Consider the following 26,079-nt stretch of genomic DNA (forward strand, 5'->3'; position numbering starts at 1 on the left):
ATTGCAAACTTAAAATTATCATTATTTTTTAACTTCCTTTCTAACCGTACTTTTGAGAAAACTCACTCAAGAACATCCTGACTCAAATCATGGACAATATCCAAGTTACTGTTATGAACTTCTGTTCATACAGTTACATAAACATGCTTAAACATGCACAGATGCAGAAACATTGACATTTCAGCAGTATCGTATGGCAATTTGGCTGGCACAATTAAAATGTCAGATAATACCATTTCTAATAATATCAGCCAGAGAGACAGAGAGAGGCTGTATTAACCCCAGTGTCCCTATTCTGGGTATGTCATAAAGGTCGAACATTCTATGAAAATAACAGATCTACAAGCTCACTGGCGTTGTGAGCTTGTAGAACACCTATTTTCAGCCAAGACTTTTTGGTGTAGAGGGAAAGAAGTACTGGACCTCGTATAGAGCGTTGGGACCATGAGGTCAATGAAGTATATATGGTTTAAGCAGTTAAAACAATGTGGGCCCAGCCCACTGAGACAAGCAGTGCCCCTCATAAGGTCTGTTGTTATGACTTTGACCAGATGATGATTTCATCGGCTTGGCTCTGCCCTCCCTTGCCAGCTAAAGGATTTCCTGCCATGCACGTACACATACAGAGCGACAGGAACAGCAGGTGGCTTATAATGTGTTTACTACCGCTTTGGCCAGACCTTGCTCCCCTGTCTGCATGGATGGTATATTATTATTATTTTTTATTTGACTTGAATACATTATCTTTGCCCACATCAGATTGGATTGAATTAAACATGGCTGCTAGCTTCTGCTCGGTGGAAATGAACCATAAGCACAGCTCTGAAGGCTCACACACACACACACACACACACACACACACACACACACACACACACACACACACACACACACACACACACACACACACACACACACACACACAGTGGGGCACCCAGGTTTCAAACGAAGATGGGATGGGATAAACAGTGGGGTGCTGGAACCGAGGCCACTCATCCATGGTAACAACACATGAAGTGTAGAATGCAGCAGTTAGAGAGGCCATCCTGCTCCACCAGTACAGCTGTGATCCGTTGCATGACTGCCATAGAGCTTTTAGACAGCAGAATAGTGTAGATTTAGAATTGTCATAGACTTTCACATTACTTAAACTAAAGTAACACTCAGAGATGGAAGGTTTTGACCCAACAACTGCTGCAGTTTGCTTGTGAAATGAGTCATAAACGCATCACATCTTAGTGTGAGTCATATGTGCTTTGCAGCGCTCATTTCTGTGACATACTGTAGGCCTAATTATTGCTCATTCCACAACATGCCACTTTATATGAAGCTACCGTAGCAGCCAAACATCGACTACTGTGAAGGGTGCTGATTTGACTGCTAATGGCCCTCTCTGTCCCCTCTGGGTCAGCACGTGTGCTGACCGAATTACCACTGGGGTGTTCACTTGAAAGTGAATGCCCGCTCTTGCCTCTCTAAATCTGCGGACTCGCCAGCAGTGCAGGGTATATGACACGCTGTTCTGTCACTGGCTGTGAAAATGTCATTACACCAGCTGTCACAGAGCCAGCACTCAGCTCAAACACACTAACCTCAACATCAGTGGTGTAAAGTAACTAAGTGCATTTACTTAAGTACTGTACTTAACTCATACAGTGCCTATCCCGAACTAGTTCGGGATAATTTGGACCTTATTATTAACGTCCTGGGTGCCTATCCCGAACTAGTTCGGCTTTTAAAAAAAAAAAGCCGCGCTGCCGGCCGTCATCTGTTTACACGGCCTGCGAGAGCGCCGCGCCGCCGATATTTACCATCCACTCCAATGCAATCCAGGATCTTTAGAGCTCATTTTCTCTGTTCCATGCATATCCATGAGGTGTGCAAGGTTTAATCATGGCTAAATCGCCGAAAATAGGGCTTCTAAAATGCTTGGTAGCCAATAGCTAACTTCAAGCTAACTTCATCCTGTTCCTGTACATGCACAAAGGAAAGTGTTCAGGCGCATCATGGCTGCGCAACCAGCGTATCTCTATGGTGAATTCTATGGCCATTGGGCGCCCTCTAGTGGTGAAAGCTGGCACTGAAAGCATTAAGTACCATTTTTAGGTATTTGTACTTTACTCAAGCATTTCTAATTTCCAATACTTTTACTTCTACTCCACTACATCTCGGATCCAAATATTGTGCTTTTACTCTACTACATTTTTTTTAACTTTCTATAGTTACTTTGCAGATAATGCATAAATTATAATATTACAAAACACACATTAACCACTTTAGCCCTATTTTATACACCATTTATACACTCACACACACACACACACACACACACACACACACACACACACACACACACACACACACACACACACACCCAGAGTACGTATTATTCCCACATATCCATGTTCACAGAGCTCTGCTCACATCCGCACATCTGGAGGCTTTTCGTTCGATATTTTGCATGGATATTTTGTTGCATCTACAGTGTGTGGCATCATTTAATGATATTTATCTCTTTTATTGTGTTAGCTGGAGTACAACATCTGCTACTGGGGGGCAGATATATGTCTGGTCTCCATAAACCAGAGGGGCTACTTAATATGCCTAATGGATTACATTAAGCAGGGATGGAGTGTGAGTGTGTGTGTGTGTGTGTGTGTGTGTGTGTGTGTGTGTGTGTGTGTGTGTGTGTGTGTGTGTGTGTGTGTGTGTGTGTGTGTGTGTGTGTGTGTGTGTGTGTGTGTGTGTGTGTGTGTGTGTGTGTGTGTGTGTGTGTGTGTGTGTGTGTGTGTGTGTGTGTGTGTGTGTGTGTGTGCGTGCGTGCGTGCGTGCGTGCGTGCGTGCGTGCGTGCGTGCGTGCGTGCGTGCGCACAATCACTACTTCTGTGGGTAAAAGAAGTTGGGGAAATTTGAACATATCCTCTGGCCATATGTGTGTTAGAGAAACATGCTGCTTTAGTGCTGTTTGCATTGGATTCGTATAATTAGTATTTCCAGGGGAGAGAGAGAGAGAGAATGTGTATTCTGAATCCAGGCTGCTATCAGATCACTGCATGGAAGCAGCAAAGAAGAGGGGGAAAGTACTGCTATTCTGGGCTCAATCTGAATCAAAATCTAGCAGGGGAACTATGGGAATCTAACCAGTGGATTTCCAGTGGTGGGGGTGGGGGGTGCTATGCAGGTCACAGTGGCATCCATCCCCCTTTTTTCACGTTCTTCTCTACCGCTTGTCCCAATTACCCAAGTGCAGTGTGCCATAATGACTTATCACCAAGCCAACTGAAGCAGGGGGTAGGGGTGCAGAAAGAGAGAGATAGGAAGAGGAAAAAGGCTGATGAGGTGTAAATTATCATGCTGTCTCTCTCCCCCTCGCTCCCTCTCCTCCCCTCACTCTCCCCTGTGCTCATTGTTCGTCCTCTTTTTCCTCTTCTACCCTGATGCTTCCCAGCTTATGTTTTTATTTTGTGTTGTTTTGCCCTAAGCGCCAGAAGAGGTTCAGAGCAGCAGCGGAAGCGGCTTATGGTCCGTGTTCTATTAGACATTGTTCCTCCTCGATTCCTGGTTAGCTGAATCACATCCGCCTCTCCCCAGATTCAATATGAGGGTTCACCTCTTGGCCTGGCTTTGGCCCTGTCTAATCCCATCTATCCTCCACGGCCTGTGGGCTCAGGATGGCCATTACAGCCCCGCCCCCTTATCTTCATCTTCAATGACATCCTCTGGCTTCTATTTTTCTTCTGCGACTTCCTCCTTTCATTTGAAATTTTCTCTTCATGGAACTGCTTATATTTGTGCAGTTTAGGATTGCCTGATGATCTTATGAAATGACGTTAAATGAACATGCTGCTGATTTTGTCCTGACTCATGAATAAAAGTATCTGTAATCTTATATCATTATTATTGTTTTATAAAATCTCTGAATGTCCCTTATTTTCTCCCCTCTTGAGTGTTGCCTGCCTAGTTTTATTTACACACATTCACCCTATAGTAATTCACGCGGATAGTAGCCTATTCAATTGATGCTGATGCGTTCATCCCCCGTTTTCTACTGATGGCAGTACAGCAAATGTTTTACGACATATCTTGGTGTTTCATTAGCTGAGCAGGAAGAAGTCATGAGAGGATTGTAAATGAAGTCATTAGTGTGTAAATAACTTCCCAATACTCAAGCTCAAGACACATCCTCTAATCTGGCAACCACTCACTGCCACACGCGTACGCACACGGACACACACACACGCACGCACGCACGCACGCACGCACACACGCACACACACACGCACACACACACACCCGCGACGTGTGCGCACAAAAGGGCTTGAAGAAACATACATGCACACACACATGGATATAAATACAACACACACACACACACACACACACACACACACACACACACACACACACACACACACACACACACACACACACACACACACTCTCTCTCGCACTCACTCAAGCAAGCCATATATTTTATACTCTTTCTCCCTGGTGGATTACCAGCATATACTCGATAAGTGTTCTTTTGTTCCACTGCAATTAATTATGGGAAGCGATCAATTGAAATGCTGAGTTCAACATAGCAGGGATACATTAGGTTGATAAAGAGTCAGTACATCCGCTTGCCGTCTGTGAGCTATACAGAGAAATGCAAGGCTTATTATATAGACAGTCTCTCTCAACCCAAAATGTGTGAGACACGCAAATAAAACAACGTACTGATTGTGTGTAAAAGGTGCACACATTCTGATCATAAACATACAGTATTGTGGAGCATACACACATGTGAGACAGGAGCTCGAATAGTCATGGGAAATGTATCTGTAATTTCATGGCAATAAAAAGAATATGTAATTGTATGCCAATAGAACGTCAAATGCTTCACATTTAGAGGCATACAATGCCTCCCAGCTGTTCTACGATACAGATTATACACACACATTTCTTTTTTAGATTAGGACCAGGGCCAGGCAGTGCATATACCCTCTTAACTCATTAGCATGATGAATACTTGCATAACTATCAAAAACAGAAACAATTTATTTGCCAAGTAGCTTAAATATGCAGGAATTAGTCATGGCTGCATTGGGCATAGACATAAAAGGACATTTTACAGAGTAATGACCCACATTACAACAAATGCAAGACCCTGTTTTACTGCTCAAGGACAGCGCAAAAGGCATTTCATTGAACGACGGCAAATACATAGCTCTGTAGTTGGCACACAGGAGGGCTTTGATCCAGCGTTATTTCATATAGTTAATGTTATTAAATAAGTTATGTGTGCAATAAGGCCTGAGCTTGTAAAGTGCCGTGGCATGCCAAGCCAACACCTGCTACAATGCCGATGGAGTGAAACTGAGAGCATTCATATCATTGTGTTTATAGGAGATGTCTGTGCTCACGGCTACCTAATGGCAGCACTTACCGGCTGTATGAGCATTATCTCGTTCAGAGTTGCTCTTTACAAACGTATTATGGGGTGATGTCACTTTGAGACGGTGCTGGCCGAGATTGTTGATACAATAATGAATAACGACACAGTTAAACCGCTCTTTATAGTCTATGCCAAGGGTCTTCAACAGGGGGTCCGGGACCCCTAGGGGCTCCTCAGAGTTACTATAGGGGGTCCTCCAAATCTTTGTGTGATAGACACTTTTTTTCTCCTTTCTTATATTAACCACTTGAACCCTAATGTCCTTATTCGGAGAACTTTAGCCAAAAATAGCAGATCTACAAGCTCACAACGCCTTGCAGCGCGAGGCATTGTGAACTTGTAGATTGGCTATTTTTGGCAAAGAGGTTTGGTGTAGAGCGAAAAAAGAGCAGACTAAGTACAGAGTGAAAGGTCACGTTTATTAAGTATTGACAGTTCAAGTGGTTAAATATCTGAAAACATAAATTGACATGAATCCAAAAAAACACTGATGATTGTGCTGTCAAACGATATAACTCTATGGAATCTATGAAAAGGTTGCTTCATCTCTCTCTCAACTAAGGGGTCCTTGGCCTGAAAACGTTGAAGACCCCAGGACTATCCTATGCTTTTCAGCCTCTCACATTTGATATTTAAGCATAAGGAGATAGCTGATGTGCTAATGTTTAGGACGGCACTCTGTGCTCATTAATGCACAGATTCATTAGTGTCTGAGCTGCCACGTTGGAGCATTAGCATACAATTCTCCTGCGATATGAAGTGCTTATGGCTGCGATCATGAAGATGAAGCCTAGCCTGATTTCAGACTCTGCGCTGAGCTTGAGTCTGACATTGTCCCATTGACAAGAGATTTCAAAGGGGAGGGGATTTGAAATTTGAAATTCCCAATCACAAGAGATCTGGTGGGAGGGGTTGTGTTTGACTTGTGTGTACACAAAAACATTCCCCCCTCCCCCTCCCCTCTATGACAGGCATCAAACAGGTCGTTGTCTTTGATGCTAACGAGGTGTGCAAAACCCCCTTTGAAGTTCAAAGGGAGTAATTAAGAGCTTTGGCTGACCTCTCCCTCCCTCTACTGTTTCTGTTGATTTTCAAAAGTTAGACCCACCCCCTCCTCCGAGGCTCCGACTCTCATTGGCCTGGCCTTGCCTCAGACCAGAGCAGGTAGAGGTTCATTATGCAACACCAGACCAAGAGAAGCAGTCCACTCAGAGAGTGGACGGGTCTATTGGCTGGAGCCAGGCAAGATGAAGCTTGAAGCTTGAAGCTCAAGTCACAGCCTCCCCCCCCTGGACACTGTGACACATGTGTCGGACGCTCGCATGCAATGGGATTCGGTGATTCAGTTGAATCAGTTCACATTTGCTCCAGACCTCATGAGGCACATGGTCGGTAGTGAAATCGTTCTACATCCTGAATACATGTGCAAACATCTCTTGTGTAACAGACTTTTCATTCACGCAAGCTGTTTAACAGTGAATGGATTATCTTAACTCATCGGTATCAGTATTCACCAACTAAATCACTTTAATAAGAACAAAACAAAAAGAGCGCCACTAGCTACACCCAACCCAACCAAAGTAGTTGGAGCCAACTGACATTGCCAGCCGTAGAGCCCTGCACTCTCACTGGTGGGCCTACGGTCAAATAGAATAGAAAAAGTGACAGAATTGGCACTAATAAGATGCAGAGTGCCCTTTGGGCTAAGCAGATTTCATGGCAATCCACCTATTCGATTTTGACACATCCACAAGTACAAGTGGGTCACCAAAATAAATTTCAACTTTTGACTGGCCAACATACATGGTTATCCTTAGAGCACTGCTGCTATTGGCGATCACAGCTTTTGTGCATAGAGAGTTGCGATCCTTCAGAATTGTAATACTCTACGGACGTGCTTGTTTACTCATGACCAGTGAACTAAAAAAACCTTAATTAGTGCTTCTACGCACTGCTCGAACTGTTAATTACCCCTACACCCCATTCAAATATCTCATCGGCTGGTGTTTGTCTTTGCCAACCTGGCGGCCGGCGCACACGTCAGATTTAGCTCTGATGGAATCGATGTCCCTACCCCCTCACCTCAATTTACCTTTCTGATTGGATTTCATGATAGTGACAGCCATCTGCTGTTTTTCAGGCAATGAGATCGTTGGGGCAAACTTTGAATTGGAGACCAAACAGACAGCCACAGGGAGTGCTCTGTGCTATGTTTTTCTTCCAAAAGTTTGTACTGTAAACACTCTGTATTTTGTTTTTTTATGCAAAGTCAACTCACACAACCCTCAGCGCTGAGGGAACCAATTTAAGGTGCATTTTTGAACTCCACGTTCAAAACTTCACAAGGTGACTGTTCTCTCAACAAAAGTTACATGTTTCTACAACTTTGTAAGCCAGGCTTCTTTTTTTTTTAATTCTTCTTTTTCTTCTTCTTCTTTTTTTTTGTTGAGAGGCATAGTTTTCATCTCTTTTCTACAATACTGACATTCTTCTGAGCTGGTGGCTTTTCCCAGGCCTCAAGAGACTGGTTTGTATAGACTAGTGAGGAGGTGGGCAGTCCTGAGAGTCAATGGACGACTTACAATGGCTTTGGCACACCGAGCCCTGGGGTTTTTCCAGCTATCTCTTTCCTTTTTTCCTCTCCTCTCCTCTCCTCTCCTCTCCTCTCCTCTCCTCTCCTCTCCTCTCCTCTCTTTTTGTGGTGATGAAGCATATGAGTGCACTGGTCTTGTTGCTCACTCAGGGCAGGCTATACAGTGTGCAGACCTTTTTTCCTGTTTTCATTGCTGTCTTCTACTGGTCCCCCACCTGCTTTAAATGTTGTATTTAGATGTGTGTGACTCAGTGGTCCCAACAGCACCTCAGCAGGACCAAGGAGACATGAATGGCATTGAATGTCCACAAAGAGCCAGTCCCCTGCCGCCCACCCTGCTGGAGCCACACACAGTAGAACAGAACGATGAACTTCAGTCCAGTGTGGCCTCATCTCTGTGCCACTGCACCTGTGCTCCTTTTGTGAGAGTGAGTGAGTGTGTGTGTGTATTACCCTTTGGCCACTGCTGGGCTGTGCCACCACGGGTATGAATCCTTTTCCATAATATCAGCTTGCCTGCATGGTGGGCACAGATTCCAACTGTGAAAGATGTATGGCCATCTTTGTTGTCACCTGCTGCTGGTGCTGGACCGTATAGAATGGAACTGTGGAGGAGGGGTTTAAATTCTCCTTGCATGTGATTGGACTATCAGCTGTCACTCAGGGAACTAGTCCTAAATGTTGAGGCTAACTTATACTTGTCATATGGACTATGTCAGTTAAAAATTGCCTATTTTCTTTGCTGAAAATACATTGTTACTTTCAGCCAACTATACCATAATGGAAAACAGCTGACCGCAGCGTTATGTCACTATAGCAACACAACACAGCATCGTAATGAACACTGAGCCCCATTAGCCCTGATTGTAATGGAAAGACAAACGGACCCTGCTATAAAAGCCTCAGCTGTGCTCAGCCCCTCACAGCCCTGCATGGCCCAGCACAGCCTGCCATTTCACAGTGGAAAATGAGCTCCAGTAAATGATGTTGCTGGTGGGGTGTTATGCATGTGTGCAGGCATCATTATGGTGTGTGCGTGTGTGTGCGTGCATGCGTGCGTGCGTGGCCATTGTTTAGGATTTTAAACCGATTGAAGTTGCTCTCATAACACATTCTTCAATCCAGTGTCTCTCCACTCCTTTCCTTCAACAGCACTGGTTCTCTGCGTGCTCTCAAGGAGTTCAAGGGCTAAATTACTGATAGTGAGGAATCAAATGGACTCTTATGGGTCTGTAACTCTGAAAGTACCAACGTTACCATTATTTTGTACACTATTAAGTTAGATTGACACTGAGGATTTTACAGGTGGATCATTTTACAAGGTTCATAACTCGACACTGGCTGAGAGATATTAGCTTAATCTCACCTGCTCACTTCCAGAAACACTGAGGCTGTGTGGAGTGGTGTGACTCCTGAGAAGATGAGTGTATTCTCATATAGTTGAATAGCCAGGCCCTTAAAATACAGTTTTCCTGGTAAAGGTGACTCCTGATTTATACTTTGTTGTGCGACCGTGCCGTGCATCGAAAATAGCTGATCTACAAGCTCACAGTGCGTTACATCTCAACTTCCACATTTTGAGGGCTTGGTGGTCAAATTGGTTTGGTTGGGAAATAGAGCATATGCGCGTGACATCATCATCATACCCGGAAGTTATGCGGGAACCCCTACTGAGTAGCAAAAAACTACTTACTGGCCTTGACCGCCCATACATCCACAGAAATGTCCTATCTGATTGCTTTAAACAACTTTAAACTCATTTTGCCACTTGATTATTTGCCATTCACTTTATGCATGCGCATACCCTCTATTCTCATCAATCATCTCATCTCTTAGTCGGAATGTATGTAAAGCAGAGTAGTGTTGGAAAAGTGCATACGTGCTTAGCAGGCTATCATAGACTACTACTATATGTAGTGCTGATCCTTGTGCGTGTGCGTGTGCGTGTGCGTGTGTGTGTGCGTGTGCGTGTGTGTGTGTGTGTGTGTGTGTGTGTTAGAGCTCGTTCGTTATTATACTGTATGCACACACACACACACACACACACACACACACACACACACACACACACACACACACACACACACACACACACACACACACACAGCATGAGCAACAGTAATGAAATCCTGTGCTGCCAGAAGGACTTAGACCTGTTTTCAGACAGTTTCCTTTTATATTCTCATTTAATAAAAGCAGGATTACTGTGCAGCATAGAGCTATACTATAGACAGTCAACCACAGTGCCAGACTGTGGCGTATACAGTAGGGCTGATCTCTACAACACTCTCTACCTCTCCACAACAAGCCGCCACAATAGGAGAATGGCTGCCTAAATATAGCGTGTTCATCTGGGATCTGTGTGTATACTTTAGGCCCCTGGCTTCTTTTTTAACATCCTCTTCAATAACAAAATGATTATATCTCATTGACACTGAGGACTAAAAGCATGCTTTGAGAGGAGCTGCAAATGTTGAAGCCTTTCAGCTTTAGGGAATTAAAAACAACACATAAAAACAAATAGCTTTTCACTAGTTGCGTGAATGCAGCTACAGTACACGCTACAGTCCTTTGTGTTCATTTAACTAATGAGAGTGTCAATAAATGTGTAAACAAATGGATGGTTACATTAGCACACCTTTTTACAAAGCAAGGGCATGACGAATGAACAATACAAAACGGACAGTGAATATTTCATGCCAAAACCTTTCACCCCGCCTGGGCTGCCGGCGTGGTGGTCCGGGCATCCTGAATCCCGTTCCCAACGACCTTTGCTGCGTGTCACTCCCCATCTCCCTCCCCAATTCAGTCTACCGTCTTATCAATAAAGGCATAAAAGCCTAAAAGAAAGGGAAAAAAATCATAATATAAAGTTGCTGCCTCATTCATACTGGTTACAGACTTTATTTACGATGTATACGCTCAGAGGAACCGTCCTTGTTCCGAATACAAATCACGTTGCTTTATCGCCGTTTAATATTCATCTACCTGTACTCTTAACACAAACAGTTTGGAAAACCTATAATTTCGGGCTAATTAAGCGTATGAAAATAACGCCCCCGGTGTGTAAGGAGCTTCAGAGTTTAAACTGCTGAAGCCCTATATACTTATACAATAAATAGCGTACAATTATCTTTTATAAATAAATTACATTCGTGAAAATGTTTGCCTTTTTAATGTCATGCCCAAAATAAGGACACTAGTGTTAATGTAGTTGTGTGAACACTCAAGGATGTGATACTTTAACACCATGTCCATCCATATGTTTGCTTGTTGTACCTTGTGTAAAAGAACTTCTAGGGCACACAAGTCTTACGTGTAGGAGGGCTTAGCTGGTGAATACAGAGGAGACATAAATGTGTTTACCTGTGCACAGAGCTCTGCTGGAGGATGGCTTAAAGTTTGTTTTATATTCTCCATATTGCCATGGAAACCTGTACACTGTACTGGTCTCTGCATGCCTTAGTGTTCTGGCTTGTTTCCATATTATCGCCCATACAGTACACCTCAAGATGATATGAGGTTTTATAATTGGCACAGCAGATTGTCCTGGTAATTATATACCGGTGTAATACAGTATTTACCTAGAGTACATGCAGCACTTCACTCAAATGGAATACTGATGTCCCTACACAGTGGATGTTGGTATGTTTCCTACCATCATCACATGGTAGTATAGCTGCACCTAATAGACTGATTTCCTGAGCGCACCCTGTAGAGGGTGCTGCCTGCCATTTCCACAGTGTAAACAGTAGTGTAAAGTAACTTGTAGCCTACATTTACTTACTTACTATACTTAAGTACAATTTTGATTATTTGTACTTTACTTGAGTATTTCCCATTTCAATCGTTTTATCATACTTCTACTCCACCACTTAAAGGAGTAGTTCACCCCCAAAATTACTTTTTTTCTATTGATTAGTCACGCCATGGAGACTAGAGTTCAATAATATTTTTAGTTTTTTGTCGCATTCCTAAGACAAAAATGTGATAACAATAAATTTACCCCCATTCGTTGCGGATGGGGACCCGTTTCGAAACGGGTCCCCATCCGGAATCAATGGGGGTAAATTTACTCGAATCAAATTTTTGTCTTAGGAATGTGACAAAAACCAAAAAAATATTATTGAACTCTACTCTCCATGGCATGAGTAATCAATAGGAAAAAAAAAGTCATTTTGGGGGTGAACTACTCCTTTAAGTTTCTTTTGAGTAAAGAAATAAAACAAAGCTGTTTCCATGGAGATTTGTCTCATCTGAGAAATGTCACTCTTTTCAACAAAAAATATTCAGTGTAACAATTCCATCTCTGTGTTTTTTTTCATATCCTTGAATGTTAGTTTTGTCTATCATTTACTTCCTGAACGTTGCTTTTTTGTTTAACAAAAACCCATTGCAATCAAATGTATTATTCAACTGTGCTTCATAGTATATAGCCATTATGAAATTCATTGTAATACCAACTCCGGGTAAATGCATTATTGATGATAACGATGTTGAATTAGCATAAGGTAAAGGCTTGTGCCTGCCTTAAGCACTCACTCTTGCATAACGTTTAAATATTTTAGCCGCCCGACCCCTGTGCGTTGTAATGCGGAATCTGTTTTTACAAGCTTTTATTTCCTCTAGAGTCAAGAGACCCCCCACCCCCGTTCTCCTTTAGGCTGAACAATTAATGGGCAAGCTCTTTTCAATATGTTTGCTTAATGCTGTATGTGTGCATGTGTATGAGTATGAATAAGTGTGAATTAGTCCCTAATGTATGTACTGTATGTATGTGTATTAGAGGCAGCAGTCTGTACATCACCACACCATCTCCACCAGGCCGAAAGGCATATTGGGGAAACTATGTTTTGCACCCTGTCCACCCGTGCGTCTGTCCGTCCGTTCGTGTGTACGTGCGTCCGTCCATCTGTTACCAGCTAATCTCCGGCACCATTGGCCCGGTCGCTGCCAAACTGTGCACTCACACTCCCTGGATGCCAATTCAGAACCTCTGCCCCACATTTTTCTCATGGGCCTGTTCTAGTGCCACCATGAGGCAGATTTTTGCAAAACACATTTTTGGACAGTACTCCTATAGATTTTGTCCAAAGATTACGCAAATCGGTACACAGTATCTCTACAGTCAAGTGATGGATCTGTCCAATTTTCCATATTCCATCCTGATTGGCTAAGATTGGCTTCCAAACTTTGCATGAAATGCCTCAAATCACGAACACTATCTTCGTTCTCAAACTGCACACTATTCATAGCAAGATGGACACGGAGACCACACTTGTTACAAGAGGACTAGTCTCGCGTAGCCAGACAACTATTCCACAATCTCTGAATGCTATATAGAGTCTGGAACAGCAGCTCCCTAACGGCGAGTAATGGAAACGGGCATTACCGTTCAAGAAAATATATTTTAAAATGTAATTTCTGCTAAGCAGCAAGCTAAACATGCTTATATGATTTTTATTTATATAATGATAAATGTGTGTGATGTGAGACTGAAACGGAAGTGACGAGGGGGCTTCACTTCCGCTTCATCTCGCACTCATCATTTCTTCCCTGGTTTGCCAGACTGTATGCCGGGAGCATTTGACCAAATCGCGGAGGCAACAGTCTGGCCACGCGAGACTACAAGAGGACTGACATTGTTGTGTTGCACTCCGTGTGTACACTTACTTGTGTGATTGTATGGTGTGCAAATCTGCATGCAATCATTTGCATGTGTACAGTTTGCATTTGTGTTGTTATTTTTATCCCTGCCAGTTGCAGGGTCATTAACCACATGAACCCTATAGCGTCTCTATTCTGGGCATGAACATTCTGTGAAAATAGCTGAACACTCGCCGCTTTTCCCACTGCAGCAGGAGATGGACCCAGTAAAAAATCAAAGCAGTAAAGTTCAGAAAATTGCAACTTTTCTGCTGTCACTTTGTGGCGATACAGAGCAGCAGCCAACCAGATGCATGCTGTGCTCTGAAGTTGGCGTGAACTATATCCGCACACACTCGACAACCAGAGATAGACATCGATCCATTTGGACCCCCTTGTGGTCCCCGGACCCGACGGTGAGAACCAGTGCTCAAGGGGCTGCTAGCAGCACTATTCGACTTTTCTTATAATTGTTTTGGGGTGGGTTTGTGAGGGTGTGTGTGTGTGTGTGTGTAATGTGATATGTGTAATGTCTAGACCACCGTAGGGTTCCATGCCTATCAAGCCAGAGACGTTCTGAGATTATTAGCTGTTATCTTGGCACGGCAATCGCAGGTTGAAAGATCAGAGCTGTCTGCTCATTTGTCTCTCCTCTCTTCTCATCGTGTGTCCTCTGTTCCGAAGTGGGGGGGCTCTATTTAGGCGAGGTGTACAGTAAAGAATCTGGCAGAAGGGAAATGAGGATACCTTATCACATTCTGATCTTGATATGGTACAAATTGCTTTTGCTAAGATGCATGCAATATGCCACCTGTTCCTCTTCCCTTCCCCACGGAAGAGTGTCCTGATCTACTGACTTTTCATTATTTATGTCTTATCACCTCCTACCTCTCCTCCTCTCCGTGTCCTTGTCCCTCTCAACTCCCTTTACCTCTCCTCCTTCCCTCCTTCTCTTTCTTCTCCCTCTCTCTCCTCTCCTCCGCTTTCATATCCTCCTGGGACATCCATAAACACCGGGCGTATATTGCTGTCGCCGTTGATTTCTTTACCCGTCCATAAAGCACTGTGACAGGTCGTCCATTTCCCCTCCAGATAATGTTGTCTTTGTTCATTTGTACCTGCGAGACGTGTATATTACCGCTTGTCTCTTCTCCCCCCTCCTCCTCCCCTGCACTTATGTCCCGTATCTGAACAATGAGTGTACAGGCACTGTCACACTAACATAATGGATGTGTTGAGACAGAGACAGTCAAGTGAGGGGTGATGGTTGCAGACAAGCTTGGAGAGAGTGAAGAAGAGAGAGAGAGACAGTTGAACATATAGAAAGGCAGGCATGGGCGTGCATGCTTTTTGCGCTTGCTGTCGTCATGCACACGCGCCCGTGCGTTTCATGCCTTGCGTTTCATGCTGGTTCACTGCTTGCTGAAGCGTGCCGTGGGCTTGGTGAGTGGGCTTGGCAGGGTGGTGGTGCTCAGCTCTGTGAGATGGTGCAAGGCAGCAGGTGTTGATGGTATTCTGCTGCCTGTGGCTGCCGTCGATGTTTGGCAGAGTCTCCTTCTGCATGGACCTGTGGCGAAAGAAGTACTCTTTATTTCAGTACAGCAACACCACAATATAAAAATATTCACTACACACGCGCTCTCTACTCTCTAAGCTCACAACGTTGTGAGCTTGCTGATTGGCTATCTGCAAAATATGCAAAAATCCTCTTTTTCCACCAAAGATAATCATCAGTAATCGTGATTGATTATATAATTCCAATATTCAGGAAAATAATTGGGGTTATCATTTTAGCAGCCTTGCACACACGCACACACACACACACACACACACACACACACACACACACACACACACACACACACACACACACACACACACACACACACACACACACACACACAACACACACACACACACACACACACACACACACACACACACACACACACACACACACACACACACACACATGCATGTGCACACTCACTCTCCCACAGGGGGGAGAGAGTGCTGCCTCCAGATAGCTATAAGCCAAGGTCAAGGCAGGTCAAGCTGCCTTGAACTTAGCTTGGCAGCCACCTGGGCAGAAAGGATTCCCTGCCTTTTACCTCCTTGGCGTGTCTATCTGTTTGTCTGTCTGTCTCTCAGTCTTGGTGGTAGGACTGACTTGTAATCAATATCACAATAATTTCAAACTGTTTAACTAGTCTTAACTAGTCCTGTGGGACCTACAGTAGTGTCCTACTAACCGCCTCCCGCCCATGCATACTGAAAACAACACTAGTGCTAGGTACTGATGCACAAACACACACACACACACACACACACACACACACACACACACACACACACACACACACACACACACACACACAGAAACGGATATCACAGTATATCAATATCATGCAATCATATTGAACAGAATCTGGGAGTGAATCTGGTTTACATGCATTACATTTGATTTGTGCGTGCGACGTGCGTGCGTGCACGCACGCACACACACACACACACACACACACACACACACACACACACACACACACACACACACACACACACACACACACACACACACACACACACACACACACACACACACAGAAACAGATATATCAATATCATGCAATCATATTGAACAGAATCTGGGAGTGAATCTGGTTTACATGCATTGCATTTGATTTGTGCGTGCGTGCGTGCGTGTGTGCGTGCGTGCGTGCGTGCGTGTGTGTGCATGTGTGTGTCCCAATCAAAGCCCATATACAGTTCAAGTCTAAAATGCCTGTTTCTAGTTGACTGTTCGGATCAGGGGCATTTGTACATACTGAACTGCCAGTCGATATCAATGAAAAGCTGAAAGCCATTAGGGGGTAGTTTAGAAATACAAGGAAAAACGAGAAAGAGAGTATAGAGATGTGTTTTTTATGGACACTTTTAAAAGCATCTGTCTCTCTCTGGTTTTCCTGTTGGCTTTGAAAGGTTCAAAGCAGTTCAGAAAGAAGAGGAAAGATGTGGAATAAGATAGACAAAAGTACTGAGGTGGCCTTGATTATAATACTTCAAAACATGGTTATAAAGTGCTCCTATGCCTTCACTCTCTTTACTACCATCTCAACAAAAGCAAGTAAACTAATAAAGGGACAAAGACCATCACCACTTTCCCACTTTAAAAGCACAGCATGTTATCTTGTCTCTATCATTCAACGGCCAGAAGCGCAACTGGTTCTGATGTTTACATGCTGTATTACTATATAGAGAAACACATACATCTGACTGTGGTTCTACATTAACTGTCTGAATTTCCTGCTGGGGATGGTGGGAGTGGGGGGAGCTCAAGACTTATCCAATAATGCACCTCAGCACAGGAATGGCAAAGAGTTTTGGATTACACTTATAATCCCTTCACCTTTGAAATAATTGACATACCACCCAGGCACCCACAGATCATCCCATCACAATGTAGGGAGATTACCCTTTTTACGGGCTTCAAGGAGGGAACTGGGAGGAACATTTGAAATCCTTTAATGAGGGACAGAGTGAAATGGGTCCCGACAGTTTCTCAAACGTCTTGCAATTTCCATGAACAACTTTCACCCTGGCGTCCCTTGGGCATGTCATTGTATGCATTTTAACTTTTTTGGAAAAAAATAATAAGGCCTAACAAAACAATATGTTGGTTTCCGGTTGGCGATGGCGACCGACCCTATTAAATACGTGCAACCCAGATAATTTTATTGACATTTGGAGTGAAAATAAAAAAATAAATAAAATTAAGTCAAAATCCGACGAGTCGATCAAAAACGTATTACAAAAAATATATTTGGTGCGACCACATTCGCGAAGTTTAATCAAAGTTTTCTTTCGTCTAAAATATCATGTGCGCAAATGTTTTGTTTTACTATTCATGCGTCATTGCGTCATCGCGAGGAGACGGCGGCGCACAACAACAACAGCAGCCTCTCAGACACTACATGCTGTGTGTGAACAATCAAACGATGAGACGGGGTAGATCGTGTGATTCTGTAAACTCACATCGCAATTCACATTGATTGAGTGGTGATATAAACAAGTAGGCACGTTTAGTTACCAGACTTGACAGAAAAGGTTGTAAGAACAACGACGGAGCACGCGCGCTGCTGCAATTGCAGTCAAAAGTAGTAAGTGACAATCCCTAGCGTCTGCTCTGCAGCAGCCCAGCACTAGTTTCGTTTTCGGTTTTAGTCCTCCTCGCGCTCCGCCCGTATGAATGAAAAAGAAACTGCCACAAGGAATGTATAAACATACTTGTCATGTGGATTATGGAGAAAGTTTAACGCTGCTGCTAGGCTACGAGGGTACTGCTCCAGTAAGGAATTGTCTCTGACGCGATTTGGAAGCGCACTCTTCCTTTGACGGCCAGAGCTTCCAAACATGTGGTACGCGGCCCAGAACAGAGCGGCATGGAGCGCTTGCGGTCCTCGCTTCTCCCCCGTTTTAAAACTCGCTCGTTCTTATTAGAAAATAGCCTCTTTTTTGTCTTTTTACGGCGGTACGGCGGTTACCGTATCCAACCCTAAGTGATACAGCACTTTACTTTGGTACTTTACTTAGAGTTGAATTAAAACTCAAAAGTATTCAACCAGTGTGTGGACATTCTATTCAAAGTTTTCAATTGTTTATTGTTTGTTGTTTTCAGACACTATTTTGTAAGTGCAGTGTACATGAACCATTTAATGATTTAGAAATTGGTAACTCAGGAAAACAGAATATATTATTAAAAACTCAGTCGGTGCCATATTTAAAGTGGGACCTCTTATATTGCCGGTTCGCCAACAAAGGGTTAAAAAAATAGTGTGCACGCTGGTGCACACATTCGTGCACAGATCATGCACTATGCATGTGCATGCTTTTCACAGCTTTCAAACAAAAAAATCCGCTTGGAAATCCGTTCAGGCATTCAGGAGAAGGCAGCCCTTATGTTTTCTTCAAATGTAAACAAACATGGCTGCCATGTTTGAAAGATGGGGTTGGTATGGGGGTTAAACATGCAATTTCGCGATTGCGATCATGCCTAGTACACTGTTGGAGGTCCAATTTTTTTTTTTTTCAAAACATATTTTTTTTATTATTTAAAAAAAAAAAGACGTCCAGAAGACGTCTGGCAGTTAAAAAGACGTTTTTATTATAGAAACGTCTTTTTTGGCAGGGTATGAGTTAAAAAAGAAGCATATCGATCATTGCCATAGGAAAAAAATTAAAAAAAACTACCTACCCATCCTTCCCATGAGGAAATAAAATAAAATTCCTTGCTACCCATCATGCCCACAAAAAAATAAAAATAAAAAATAAAATAAAATAAATTCCCTACCTACTCAGCCCTAAAATGACAGCCAACCGGAAACCAAAGTTTTTTTTTTTTTTTTGGCCTAATAATGAAGATAATAAAATACATTAAAAAGATATGCAAAGGCCTTTCTGCTACGTTTCAATTGCGACAGTAAAGGTCATCAAAGAGCAGTCTGTTACATGGCACACAGTCTGGCCAGTCAGGAGTTGAACTTGGGACCTGTGGAAGATGGTGTTTAGAGGCGTGGTACAGTATGCTTCCTACGTATTCAGCCATCACGTCGCCCAAAATTCAAACTTTGGAAGTAGTTTTTATTCCTTTGGTTGTTTCAGACCTCTCAGTGAACGTTCACTGCTGTCTAGCCAGAAATGGAGGGAAAGTAAATGGGGGTCATTGTGATTATGTCTCTGAACCACCAGAGGACCATAATATTTGTGCTACTTTGATGCATTATTGCTGTTTAAAGGTGGCTTTAGTACCCTGTCTAGACACTGTTCCTCGCATGACAGATCATAATAGTTGTCGTAAATACGGTGGAGAATGATTGCCTATCAACATGTTCTCTGTAGCCTGTCTGGAGGAAATCATCAGACAGCAGAACGTTGCATATTAAATGGATAGATGGAGAAGAGCTGAGGAACGGGGGAGGAGAGAGAAGGGGCACACACACACACACACACACACACACACACACACACACACACACACACACACACACACACACACACACACACACACACACACAGGGAGGGGAAGCTGTTATGGTGGGCTTCATTCCATCCATTGCCTGGCACCGGTGAGAACAGAAGGCATTGGCATGAACACACACTATCACACATAGTCGTTTATGCACGTGCGTGTGTATTTGCGTGCACACCTACAGTACTAACTCACACAAATGCTCCTTGTCCTGCACCCTAATAACCCCCTCCTATGCAAATCTGCTCACACACAGATTGGACTGCCTGGCCTGGATCCTGGCTTCACTCACTGTGCAAATTGAAGCCTTAAGGAATCCCATTGTAACTGTCCAGACTGAGAGAGAGAGAGAGAAAGGGGTGTGTGTGCACGTGCGTGCGTGCGTGCGTGTGTGTGTGCGTGCGTGCGTGTGAGAGAGAAGGAGACGGACAGACAGATTGAGGACAGAGAGCAGTTGGGCTTTTTTGCTCTGCATAAAGAAACGTTACTGTGTCTTCTATCCTATTGGAATTGCACACCGCGCACACTGTGTGCGGTGTGCAATTCCAATAGGATAGAAGACCGCGATATCAGCGTTCCATTGCCCCACGCAGCTGATTTCCATTTCTCCCGGCATATGGTGGCTGTGTCCCTCACGCAACCTCCGCTCCAGCAACTCAGCGTGCACACGATACAGAGTAGTGGTTTCGTGCTGCTGCTGTAGCAAATACTGACCTGCTGATTCTGACTAAAAGAAGAGGGTTCCCTCTCTGTTGTGTGGGCATGGAATGGGATTGTCATTAAAGGACAACTTTGTTTTTTTACAACAAGAGTTCATATTTTAGATAGTCATTAGAGAAAAGAAAAGATGAGTGTTACAATGTTTTCATTTACTCCTTTCTATTGTTTTAGTGGTTTTAACGATTTTGATTTGCATGCATGCCCCCAGGTTGAGGTGGCTAAATATGTATTTTTAGACACAATAAGCCCATTCCCAAGATGCACCGCAATCTTTCATGGGCAGATGTGACTTAGGGGGGCTGGTGTAAATAGTAACAAAGACATTTTCGACTTATTGTGTCTAAAAAGACATATTTAGCCACTTGTACGCAAGCCCCCACCCATTGAAATCAAAATACTAAAATCACAAAAACAATAGGAAGCATTAAATGAAAACATTTTAACGCTTATCTTTTCTCTTCTCTAATTACAATCTAAAATATGAACCCTTGTTGTAAAAAAACAAAGTTGTCCTTTAATCCTGGCATCCCTAATTTTTGTCATTTGCAGGTGAAAATATTTAGAAAATAACAACAATAGCAAATCTGCATGCTCGTTGGTTGTAGATCGGCCCATTTCACGGCACGACATCGCCGTGGCACAAAGTAGGAAGGCTCACACGGGTAACGAATAACGATCTAGAAAATTCAATTGTTATAATCATGCAAATGATGCACTGCGGTAGAGGGGTCTGTAAGGAGAGAGACGACAGGAAGGTGATAACACGGATCAGGATTCAATGTCGTGCAGCCGCGGTTAAAGGGACTATTTTTAGTCCAATCAGCCTCTGAAGAAACTGCAGGAGGGGTGCCTGCATCGAGGAGCTCACGCTAATCACACTCCGTGGGGGAAAGAAGTGCATGGCGCCACAAAGCAGTGGACACTTACACTGCCGTTAAATCACTAAAGGAAAGCCATTATGGCTAATAAAACAGCTGCTGTGTGGTGTCCTGGTGGCTCAGCAGGCCAAGGCGTTTTACCATGTATAGAATCTCGTTCTAATCTCGTCGCTGTCGGGTGGAAACCTTGTATGTCCAAGACTGTTACTTTTCAGTAATTTGAAAAATGAAGTGTGTCACATTGGATCCAATGTAGTTATTATTTAGTCACAAGCTCTTGCTAATACTACTTATCATTGGTTCCACATACTTAATCGCTTAATCACAGATGTACAAGCTCAAAACGGTTCACATTGTGATGCGTTGTGTGAGCTTGTAGGACGTTTATTTGTGCAACTTTAGTGTGACACAACTAAGTAGGGCATTCATTTATGAAAAAAAAAAAGAAAAGTGAACTATGGAGATACAAGGTTTCTGCCCCAACAGCAGCGATATTTAATGAAGACCTTGGTTTGAATTGGGTTTGACTTATGTGGTCTCTCTACCATATAGTACCATTATCTCACATGGGCTTGTAAAGTACTTAAAACAACATTTGGAGGTAGTGAATGATTGAATGATAAGCTACTGGGTTGTCTGAGTCACTTTGCCGGAAGAAATTTAATCCAAGGTTAGGACTGCCGTTTGTGTTCATTTGGATTTATAATAGCCCTACTACCAAGACCACTGGTCCCTAAACCAGGAAGACACTGGGCTTTTTGTGTGTTTGGCGCAGTGGGGAATAGAATTCAGGGTCACAAGCTTGTTGATTAAGTTGATTAAATGCTTGTATTGCTTGGTCGGGCTGGTTAAACACAAGGAGATTCATACAGCTTTACACAACAAGTCTGTTACCATAATAGACCCTCTTCACAGCGGACATACGTTTAAATGCAGATGAAGGTAATAACTAGGGATGTCACGATACCAGAAATCTAGTAGTCGATGCCAATACCATTGAAATTCCACGATTCTCGATACCATTTCGATACCACGGTAAAAATAAACAATAAATCCCATGTAGTTCAACATACACTCCTTTATTAGAAGTGAACAACAAACAACAATACTGTATGATTAAACAGAAGTTGCATGTAGCTTTAAATGATTAAAATAAAATACTGTGCATGTAGCCTTAAAAAATGTATCATTAATAAAATAAAAGTGTTGGCTGTGTGTGTTGCTGCTGGCTTTGCTCTGGCCTGTCCTCCCTGTCAAAGTCCTCCTCTGGCTGATAGGCCTACTGTGAAAAGAACAATGAGATTTCAGTTAGTAGGTGTAGCTTAGACTACAGCAACACACACACGCACACACACACACACACACACACACACACACACACACACACACACACACACACACACACACACACACACACACACACACAGTGCAAGCAGTAATTTAATGACGTGGTGAAACCCTTTTTAGTTATATTTATTTATTACAAATCATAGCCTATATACAACCGCGCGCGCGCACACACAGTCTATTACGACCGCATGCACGCACGCACGCACGCACGCGCACACACACACACACACACACACACACACACACACACACAATCCTAGCGTAAAAAAAAGGAAACTCAAAAGAACACTGGCTAAACAGCAATGCCAGCCTTCTCAAACAAAGAATAACGTATGTATTATTCCAGGGTTGTTTAACTTGAAATGAGCTGCCTGGCAACTTTGCAAATTTGTTATGGGGGACAGACGGGGGCTGCTCTCCGTGACGAGGCTGGAGCTGGACATAACGTTACTTTGCCAGGCAGCTCATTTACTGTGTGGGCTCACCATAGTAACGTTATTAGATATGGGCAACAATGATTACACGAGAATTCAAATGCACTCACCTTGAATTCTTTGTACAAGTCTGGATGTCGGTCTTTTTAGATGTTTCGCTAGTTGGATGTGTTCCTCCCTTTCGTCTGGAAACGGTTACGGGGCATACAGGTTTTTTGACGACCAACTATTAATCCCCGCTCATCCTCGAATGCAAAGTACTATACGCGACTTTTGGTTAGTTTTTCTTCTCAACTAATGGAGGGACAGCTGTCGCTGCTGGTAAAAGACGACGCGATGCAGATGCGTGTGGCGGCGCCATGTTGCATGTTGTTGTTTTTCTCCTTAAAGCGTGGTAGCCCACGACTCCACGTCGTCACGTACACAGCATCAGAGGGTGAGGGTTGCCAGATAACCGCTCATTTACAGCCCAAAAACAACACAAAAGAAGCGGCCAGATCTGGCATCTCGGTACCAACGGTACCTCGATACTACCGTACTTGTAGAAAAGTCAGTACCGTACAGTACCGTCACATCTTGGCATCGACTAGGTACCGAAGTATCGGTTCTGGTGACAAGCCTAGTAATAACATAGCCTACTAAACGCTTATGGCAGACAACAACACAGTGATAGCCTGAGTATTAGACTGAAGTTTCACTCCATTATCCAAATCACTAAAAATCTACTTTAGTGTTTCCAGTTGCTCGAGGAATAGGCTACCTTGTATCACTCAGTTACGCCCATTATTTTTACATTCTTTGACTCTATCAGTCTACACATGAATCCTCAATACAGCAGTTTATATTCTATTTTTATATTATATTCAGTCCGCTCCTTTTTTTCTGTAAAAAAGCACATACTGTACTGTGTACACACTCATGTTAGATTTGCTATTTTCACTGAATCACCTGTTATGAGTTATATGACATGCCAAGAAAAGGGACGCAAGGATTCATGTGGTTAATTCTGAACATGTTTCTTTGAGGGGGTTCTGTTTGACAGCATGAAGTTAACTGTATACAGCAGTTGACCATGCTGACTCACACTTTGGCTAAAGCTGTGATTTTCTGCCTAGCGAGAGACACTTGGAAACTAAGCAAACCAGACACTTCAAAGGAAAGACCTATTGATCAAGGTTAATGGATAAGGTCTTTTCTCCTTTTGACTTTCTCAACATGTCATCCACATAGTTCTTCTGAACTTAGTTGTTCAAATGTGTCGGCCGGCTGGGCTTGGTGGGGAGTGTGGTTTGAAGAGACCTGAGCCCGTGAGACACAGTTTGTGGTTAAACAGGATACCGGTAAAGAAGTGTGGTTATTGATCCCTGTCAGACTAAATTGAGTGGAAAGAACAACTGCATCTGGAGCTGAGCGTGCTGATCTCTCTTCTCCATCCTGCTGGTGCTAAGGATGAACATGTTTTCAGGGGGGGTCCTCACCATGGTCCTCGGGAATCAATAAGCCATTAGCAACCAAATGAACAGGTACCGGTGATGTGTGGCTGGCCAGTGTTCTGCAACCCCCGGTTCACACCACCCCATCTGACCCCTCAGGTTTGCATTTGCTGATCTTGTACAGATGTGTCCTGTCAGCTTGAACTTGTCCCGCCTCCCCCTCCCGGGCTTTGGCTCCGGGATGCACCGCTGCCGATCCGGATTTGCAAACACGGCAGCGAGTCGTGAAATGAGATTTCCCTGCTATCATTACTGGGCAAAGAACGTCACATCTCTCTCTTTCTCTCTCTCTCTCTCTCTCTCTCTCTCTCTCTCTCTCTCTCTCTCTGTCTCTCTAAGCGAACGCCTCACTGCTTTATATCCCCCTTTGCCTCCCCCCGCTCAGGCATGTCCAACCATCACTGAGACGGATCGATAGAGCTCAGCATTGTAAAGCCGGAATTATACTTTGTTGCAAGCCGGTGTTGCGTAACTAAAATAGCTGATCTACAAGCTCACAATCTGTTGCAATGCAAATCGTTGTGAGCTTGTAGATTGGCTATTTTCAGTGTGCGACACACACACAACGCAGCAAAGTATATCTAGCCTTAAGCTGACTGCCGCCAATACAGGAAATGATGCTGAATGATGTAATGAGATGGGAACATGCTAAGCAGCTAAGGAGGTGGTTTTAGCTAAGCGGTGCTGTGATGTGATTAGCTTAATAAAAAAGCTGTTTGCATATGTTTATAACAAGGGATCCTTTGATCTGGTTAATGGGCTGGGAGGCAGAGAAAATCCACGGGAGAGTCTTGCTATCCCTCCTGAGGAAATCCATCCTCTTAGCTGAAGGTTCAGGGGATTTCCCCCATCATCTGACAGTGCAGCTCACGGGAGAAATTGAGCGCCATTGTTTCCACACTGAAGCCATTGATTCCAATTCTTCAAAACATAAATAAGAATACAGGCTTCTATTGCGTCTAAAGTATTGGTATTTTCATCAAAGATTGCAATCAATTCATATATTATGCATTGTTTTCTTTGTTTGATGCTCCTCATTAACCAAGAGAGCAATCTGGTGTTATGGCTTTTTCACTGACGTTGCTGTGTGATGTGAGTGAAGGTGTCTTTAGTGTCTTATGATATCAGGAGACTTGTTTTTGTTTGCCATTCCCTAGTGAATGCTACAGTATATACGATTCTGTTGGATCCTGAAATGAAAGAGCAGGGGAAAATTAAATAATAATCTTAACTTGAAAGTAATATCTCGATCAATTGAACATAACACCAGTGCCTCATCGGCAAAGGTCTTTGAACATTTCGTCCTCACCTTGCTTGTCTTTGGGAGGATCAAAGTAGCATTAAATTGGAATAAAAAATAAAAGTATTGGTATGTTTTTGGCGGGTGTGGGGGTCTTAGGAATCAGGGAATCATCACATTGCCCATATTTGCCAGAGGGCATGTTTTGACATCAAACGGCCAACTGTCAGCCTTGGAGGGTTGCAGTAAGCATGGGAATTGAA

The 26,079-nt window shown here is 43.4% G+C and overlaps 1 protein-coding gene across 1 annotated transcript in view; it reads left to right on the top strand.

Moving 5' to 3' along the window:
- The window catches only part of lrp8 (low density lipoprotein receptor-related protein 8, apolipoprotein e receptor), a gene marked incomplete at both ends in the record, with an annotated part of 260,613 nt that overhangs the window by 48,862 nt on the left and 185,672 nt on the right, over positions 1-26,079 (top strand). The window lies entirely within an intron of this gene.

Source organism: Nannobrachium achirus, assembly GCF_963921795.1.
Source record: "Nannobrachium achirus genome assembly, chromosome: 1".
NCBI lineage: Eukaryota > Metazoa > Chordata > Actinopteri > Myctophiformes > Myctophidae > Nannobrachium > Nannobrachium achirus.